Raw genomic sequence first — 8,717 nt, 5'->3', positions numbered from 1 at the left:
TTTGGTAGGGCCCTATACATAAAACAAAGTTGGTCACAGTTTCAGACCCAGAGCAGGCAGAAATTCACACACACATGCTTATCTTTAATTACATGCATATTGGCAGGTTCAGTGCCTAAATATATGAGATAACAGGTATGTCCAAGTTCCAACAGATGAGGAGCAGAAGGCAACAGTTATTTATTAGCATAATAAGTAGCTGTTATAGCACATCAGTGGTCTAGCTGATCTTCTCTACAAATATACATAAGCAAAATCTTTACAAATGGACACTTCTGTTTCACTTTGTGTGGAGGTTATGCTCTCATAGCTTTAAACTGACCTAACTTATAATACTTATGTCAGTTACATACTAGTTCATACTCTAGTGTACACAATGAGAATTGCTTCCAAAATATTGTCTTATTGCCTAAAATGAAAACATCTTGCCTATAATAAAAGCAAATATACATTAAGCAATTATTACTATTTTAAATATATTAAGTGTTCTTAGGAGAGCAGACTTAAAAAGCTAAAATATCCTAAAATATAGTTAATATAGGTCATCTAACTGCAATGTGTAATTGTGAGATAAACAATTTTTTAAGTTATTGAAGGCAACAAACCTCCAACACCTTTGAGGCATGCTTTATCACACAGTAACACGTGCCTTGTCATTAGCACATCATACTCCCACGTTACTTTACAAAATGATCATGCTTTGATTTGTGTTACATATTTCAAAACCACTGGCCTAACAGTCTGGGTTCTCTTACTCATCACTTGCTATTAGCACTTTTTATCAAGACAATTTGGTATCCCTCCTCCCTACCTTCCTTGCTTTCTAGCCCATCATATCATCTTTCCTCCTAACAGAATGGCATTCAATTTCCTTGAAAAGGAAGTTGCTGAGGATAGTTCACTAGAGGATGCTATAAGACCACAGTGGCTAGTCTTCCCCTTCTAAAGAAGTGTGTACAAAAAAAAATTGTTTTGGAAATGTATCCTCCCAGAATTACATGACTCACATGTAGAATCTGGGTTTTTTTAGTGAGGTGCTGCTTCTGCATCCACTTTTTCCCCCGAACTAGCTGACTCAGGCCCAAGGACATCAATTACTTGCTAAGGTTACAAACAGTGAATTGGTGACTTTATGAATCAGAACTAAGATGCCAATCCTACAAACTGCTCCAGGCAAGCAGATCTCTGCCCTTGGAGAGTCTTATTGACTTTAATGGCTTCTGCATGGGCAAAATATCTTGCAGGATCAGGACCCTGCATTTCCTTTCCTCTGCTCTAACTACATGAACAGGATAAAGTAGTCCAAGGTAGAGCATGGCCCCTAATAATGAAAATTGGATTCTGACAAGGAGTGTGAGTGCAATCTAGTGTTTCAACTTTCAAAGAGGAGGCTGAGAGTCAGGAATCCTGGGATCCCTTCCTAATTCACTTGCTGAGTTACTTTAGTCAAACTATTTATCCTCTCCATCCCTTGTTTTATCCATTCATAAACTAGATCTAATTATACTTATGGCTGAGATTTAAGTCAGTGTAGAGGATATGAATGCCCAATTCTCATAAATTTTCCTTTGGAATTGGGCATCCAAACCTCAAAGGCATCTTTGAAAATCTAAACTCTTGTCTACTCACAAAAGTTGCATATGCCTCAGCAGCAATGACCTGCAAGAACCTTTCTGCCAACCAGGGATTGCTAGAGCATATTGTGTCCCACCCATGCTCCTCCCACCCAGGCTCCTCCCCCACCCCAAGTTGAGGGGTTAGAACAGACCTAGCATAGGGCCAACTAAACCAACCTTATGTCATTTGGGGGTTCTCCTGCACCAGAGAGATCTTCAGTATTGCAAAAGGGCCGTATCAGGACTCGATTGAGCTGTGCATGTTTTTTTAAAAGGGCAATCCATTGTTTGCTTGATAACTTATTGAGTACTGAGATTGTGTAGTACCTATACTTACTGCAAAATACCATCCCTTTTTTTTCCAAATAAGTAGGGCCCTATCAAATTCTCGGCCATAAAAACACATCACGGACCGTGAAATCTGGTCTCTCCGTGAAATCTGGTCTTTTGTGTGCTTTTACCCTATACTATACAGATTTCATGGAGGAGACCAATGTTTCTCAAGTTGGTGGTCCTGATGCAAAAGGGACTTGCACAGGGGTCACAAGGTTATTTTAGGGGGGTTGCAGTATTGCCACCTTTACTTCTGCACTGCCTTCAGAGCTGGGCAGCCAGAGCAGCAGCAGCTGTTGGCTAGGTGCCCACTATGAAGGCAGCGCCCCGCCAGCATCAGCGCAGAAGTGAGGGTGGCAATATCATACCATGCCATTCTTACTTCTGCGCTGGTGCTGGTGGTGGTTCTGCCTTCAGAACTGTGCTCCCAGCCCGCAGCCGCCACTCTCTGACTGCCCAGCTCTGAAGGCAGCGGCGCTACCAGCAGCAGTGCAGAAATAAGGGTAGTAGTACCCCACAACCCCACCCCCACCACACAATAACCTTGTGATCCCCCCAACTCCTTTTTGGGTCAGGACCCCTACAATTACAACACCCTGAAATTTCACATTTAAATAGCTGAAATTAACAATTTTAAAATTCCCATGACTGTGAAATTGACCAAAATGGACCATGAATTTGGTAGGCCCTACTGATAATGGAAGCATATTAGCTATCAGGAGATATATAAGATGACTTATTGCACTGCAGAAGCACTCCACTTCCAGAAGTCAAAAAAATATACCTTGATATGTTCTCATACAGTCAGTTCCTATGCTAATAATGTTCATGAGTTGAAATGTGGTGAGGTAAATAGTTGACAGAATATTACAAAGTCTACAGCCTGTGCTTAGCTGGAACTATTTTTTGGATTTTTTCCCGTTCACATTGAAACTGAATACTTGCAAGGCCTTATAATTTAAGTGTTTTTTTCCCCCCTGCAGACGACAGATCATAAATTTAGAAAACTGAATACAAGGAATTAAGCTAGTAGGAAGAACTAAGGTAGGATTTTCAAAAACCATGTGAGTTAGGCACCCAACTTCTAACTCTGTTTACTATAGATGCCCTTTAAAATTTATAAACAAATGTTTTCATCTCTAAAGTTGTGATAAATTATCATCACGAATCATCTGAATAAATATATTATGCAAATAAAATAGTTTTACTAAGGAAAAATTTCCAGGCAGTTTAAGAAAAGAAAATCCAGTGTTTACATTTTAAAAGTTTAGACAAGTAAAGTATAGGTAGGTCTCGCTTTCTTTCTATATATATATAGAAACACATAGGGCCCAACCATGAAATCCGCATTAATTTGTCTCTGGAGTGATATAAAAAATTACCATCATGAACACCATAATGTCACACCAAACCTGAACACACAGAATAGAAAAAAAACCAAGAATGCTGATACTCAGAAGGTCAGTTCCAAGTACCATTCCAGAAGCGGTGTCCTAATGGGTTAAGGACAGACTTACAGGTAAAGATGATCCTGGGGGGGTCAGATGGTTTCAAAAGGTCAGACCAAAGATATCCCCTTCAGTCAATGGCATCACTGTTGGGATAGGGGTCAGGGAGGGCTCAGGAAGGGAAAATTTGCATTTTAATTTGTGTCTCCCCTTGTTTTAGTATTATGGGAAAGGGTAAACAGAAGACAAGTCAGTAAACCTTAGAATTATGTATCTCGCTATTGTGTCTCATTGCTTTGAGTCAGGAGCTTTCAATAACCAGGAACATAGGACTTAGTCTGCTGTTTGCCCATGGTGACACACTTAAACCCTGACATAATTAGGAATAATGAATTCAGAAAAGAAACGTGGACTTGAAAAATGGGAAATTTCCAGACAGTAAGATTTGTTAGGCCCCAATCCACTTCAGCAGACTCCAGGCACCTTCACAAATCCAGATGTAGGATTGAAGCTTTTGTCTGTTGAACTGTTTTCCCAAGGAAATGTTGTGAATATTTTTGCACTTTACTGGCTGATGACAGTTTTGTTCGGAGGGGAAGTACTGGAGGAAGTATGAGTGTGTGGGTTTAGCAAATAAAACAAGCCAGCAAAAAGTTGTTTGAAGTACAAACTCTTTGCTTATGTAAGCAATTTTCCAATGCAATACACAGCTACACATAGAAAAAAATAAAAAAGTACAGTGAGTGGCTAAAAATTAATGATCTTATGTTTCAGTTCAGAGGAGACATGATGATTAGTATATTAATTATGTTATGGCCTCCAGATTGTCAATCAGCAGAAATACATCTGTAAAGCAAACCTACCTACAGAATAATTATAGGCTTTTCAAGTTTTATAAAAGGAAACATTTCTGTGAATAGAAATAAAAGCCATTTCTGAGAAAAATGTTAACAAATATGTTTAGATCATATTATCAGATATGCTACATTAAAAAGGAAGTTAGTTGCCTCTGAACACCAGAGCTGAGAGTAAGGGATGGTTTCTCTTTGGAGTGCCTCCCTTGACAGAGACATCTGCTGATTTTTATGTCAGGGAGAGAAAGAGAGCTGAGACATTGAAAGCGTAGGAAAAAAATTGAAGCTCTCTGGAAGAGACAAAGAAATGGCCAAATTCAAACCTCGTTTTCTCCAGGTTGTACCTAGTTCCAGCAAGTTTGAATTCTGAAATTACCTTAATCAAACATCACCAAATGATCCAGCCTTGGGAGATCTGTTTACCCAAGCAGGTTATAATTTCATTCTTCTACTAATTTTTTTTAATGTCTCTGGCTATACTAGTAAACTAATCTGTTTAAGATGGCAATCCTGCAAACACTTACACATATATGCTTAAATTTAAGCACGTGACTAGTCCCATTTTACTTCTGTGGGACTATCCCATTTTTAATAGTGTCTGCTGTAAAATTCCCTTACCAGCAAGACTGATTTTAAAACATTTGAAAAAGTTCTGAATTGTTCAGTGACCTCTATGAAATGCTTAAAGGAGATTTCTAAACTACTTCAGATTTGTTGGAGTTCTCTCATCTCTGGTGAAACAACCTGTTGTTTCTTTTCATGTCTGAGTCATTAATACTAACACACCACTTGTGCAATGTGCATAATAAATAATTACTAAAGAGCAATTAGAACAAAGTAGCCATTGAACACTCAATGATGCAGAAGTGTACCCATTGCCCCAAAGTAATTAGCAACCTCTTCACTTGTTTTGTTAAGTTGTGTTGCTACTTAAAATTATCTTAAAGTAACACTTAGGAGCACAATTTAAAAACAAGACTTGTTTCAATAATATTCTCTAGATAAAGATTAAGCTTAATTAGCCAAAGAACACTTGGCAACTGTTAACTACTGATTAGTGGTCCCCATGGTATTTGCCCCTGGAAAGCATTTTTTAAATGTGCCATGTTATATTTATTTTTTAAGATTTTAATGGCCCACCATCAGCCATGGCATAAATGGGTGAAATTCCCATTGAAGTCAATTGGCTGAATTGGCTTACATGGTGCCAAATTACTTTATAGTAACTATTAACGCTGAAGATTTGGTTGACGTTTCTGTAGCGCTTGTTTTTTGCAGCTCGATGAAGACAGTGTTATGTGACGTAGAATTGGAGGAGGTGAACGACTTCAAATATCTTGGTAGTTACATATCGGCTGATGGCAATATTCAGAAGGAGATATCTACCAGAATCGGTCTTGCAGCAAATGCATTCTATAGACTTCAGAATATTTGGAGGTCAACCATCTTGCAAATGAAAACCAAGGTAGAGATCTACAGGTCGAACGTCCGCTCTGTGTTGCTCTATGCGGCAGAAACATGGAGGACCACAAGAAGATAGAAAGTCGGCTTCGGGGCTTTGAAGGAAGGTGTCTTAGGCAAATTCTTAACATACATTGGCCGCAGTGTATCACCAATGTTGAAGTGAGCTGATTAACTGGCATCAACAATATAGTGGATGAAGCCAAACAACGAAGATGGAGGTGGCTGGGGCATGTGTTGAGAATGGATGCTGACAGACACCCTCATATTGCCCTACGATGGACACCACAAGGAAGAAGGAGGAGAGGTAGACCATTGGGGACGTGGCGAAGGACCATTGAAGAGGAAATGAAAGGTATGGGAATGAAGTGGGATGAAATCTGCTGTCTCGCTCAAGAACAAAATGAATGGAGGAGAGTGGTTGGCGCCTTATGCTCCACAGGGAGTGAATAAGAAGAAGAAGAAGAACTATTAACGCTAGCTGAAAAACACAGTGACACAAAACTATTTTTGGAAATAAAAGTGGCAAGCTCATGCCACTGTTACTTGTGGGTATAAGAGCAGCCACTGGAGTCGGTGAACCCCTGACATGTAATCGGGGTATTACCTTTGGTAATGCATACCCATGTCCTGTGACTGGGGCTAGTAAATAAAAATTAGTCTTTCTTCCCAGCACTTCTGTTTGTCACACTGTTATCATAAGGGAATCATATTAATAGTAATTTGTGAACTCAGACAGCAGCTGTATATTTGTGAAAAGGCCCGTGAATCCCAAAAGTTGCATGAATAATAATTCATCTCAAATGCAAACCACAAATGCATTATTCATTCACTGATATTTATTATTTGTTACTCTCCTGATTGGATGCCTGAACAAAACCACCATGTGACATAGGAGACCATCTACACACCATGGAATAGTGAAAAATCAGAGTGATTAACCTGTACGCTGAAATTTGCTTGCATAAACTTTTTGCGAATGTTTCTGAATAAGAAATCTATTATAGGAAAGCAGGGTTGATTCACAAGTAAACTAGAGGACAGGAAAAGAGCTAAATTGGCAATGAATATTATTCAGAACGTGTAATATGTCTGTTAACTTAAAGTAGATTCAGGGCTGAAAGTAAGCCAGTATGGGCTGGTACGATGTACCGGTAAAAAGTGGCCGCCGGTACCGGCCCGTAGCAGCCGACATTAAAGTGCTGCCACCTTAAGCAGGGTCCTTTGCTGTGGCAACACTTTAACGCAACGCTTTAACATCATTGCCCCTTTTTTCCTCCCAGGCCGCCGATAGCGAGGGGGCAAAAGGAGCAGCTGCCCCAGGGCCAGCGACTTAGACGGGCCCGGGGATGTGGTCACCCCTGCCTCTGCCGCTACTGCAGCAATGGCGGCTGGAGCCCCAGGCCCATTTAAACGCCCAGCTGCCCATTTAAATCGCCAGGCAGCACAGATAGGCTGGCTGAGGGATGCTAACCCCCAGCCCCGCCCCTTCCACCCAAGGCCCCGCCCCTTCCGGTGGCCGGAGCCGGCCCCCGTACCAGTAAGTGTTGAGTGTCACTTTCACTCTTGATAGGTTATGACATTGCTCAGAGATTTTCAATGTGTATAATTTGACTCTTTTTTAACTCCAGGTAATCCTTGAGAGTCAATATCTTGCCTTCTATTCTTGGCTCTGCCTCTGGCCTAATGAGTAAATCAATGAAGATTCAGATTAATATCTGTAAAGTTTTGGATGGCTCTGTTGAAATGTAAGTATACTCATTCCCCCACCCACCATCTTTCTTTGGGATTTTAGATTCCCACCTCACCAAAACAGGTGAACTCAGATGGCCTGTTGTCCGTGATTATGCATATGAGTTCACCTCTTTTGGTGAGGTGAGAATCTAGACTCCCAAGGAAAGATGTGGAGGAGAGGGGGGTACAATTACCCAGGGTATATTAATGATAATAAATTAGCCAATTTAAAGCAGAAGTGAGGAAAAATAGCTGAAATATGAAAAATAATGCATTGGAGAGAAAATAATGTAAATGTGTGCACATGGCAACCACTGAAATCAATCAGAATCAGGCTTTTATCTGAGCATGAGATTTGGGCCAGATCTTTAACAACCATTATTTTTGTACTCCCAATCAAATAGAGGTGCAAAATTGCAGGTGAAAATTATAGTCTATTCATCTACTATCCATCTGTCTATGGTATTTCCTATGGGACCATCACCATTTTCTAAGGGCCAGTTTTTCAAAGGTATTTAGGCACCTAAATGTGCAGACAAGTGCCTAATGAGATTTTCAGAAGCACCAAAACATGTTAGGCCCCAACTACCTTTGAAAATCTGGCCCTAAGCAATGACTGTAGTTTCTGGCATCAGCAGATTCCTCTTGCTGCCTGACATCTGCTATACCATGTGTATTCTACTTCAGAAATCACAAGACATACAGCTGGCAAATTTGACAGTCATTTTGTCTCTTTAGCAGCTGTGCTAGAACTCATGCTGTTACAAAGAGCTGGGAACAGAAGTGGTTTTTTAGATGATATAATTGACAAGTGTTTTCACGGGGAAGAATATTATTTAAAATAGTGACCCCAAAGAAAAATTGTAGGATAAAATAAGAATTATTATAGGGATGTACTATAGCTCTTTTTTCTAGGATGTACGATAGGTCTTTGGTGCTGGAGGAACAATGCAGACATACTTACCAGAGTAAGTACATGGAAATTTAGCTGGAAAAAAGGAAAGCCTGCATAGGAACCAGTTGTGGCTTTCTTAACTGAAAAAGTATACAATATAAACAGTTTAGGTTTTCTGAGGGGAGCATCATGTTGTCATGCAGTTTAGCGGCATGACGCATCTTAGTGATTAAATGCCAGCTCCCTAGCAAAACCCAAGAACAACATTAATGCATTTTTCAGTGGAGAAATCCACAATTAGCACATCCTGTACAGTGGCTTTCCTAGCAGAAAAGAGATAGCAGCAGGATGGTAGGAATTAAACTCTATTGGCAGG

Source organism: Mauremys mutica, chromosome 9 (assembly GCF_020497125.1).
Source record: "Mauremys mutica isolate MM-2020 ecotype Southern chromosome 9, ASM2049712v1, whole genome shotgun sequence".
Classification (NCBI taxonomy): Eukaryota; Metazoa; Chordata; order Testudines; family Geoemydidae; genus Mauremys; species Mauremys mutica.
This window is presented reverse-complemented; position numbering follows the sequence as displayed.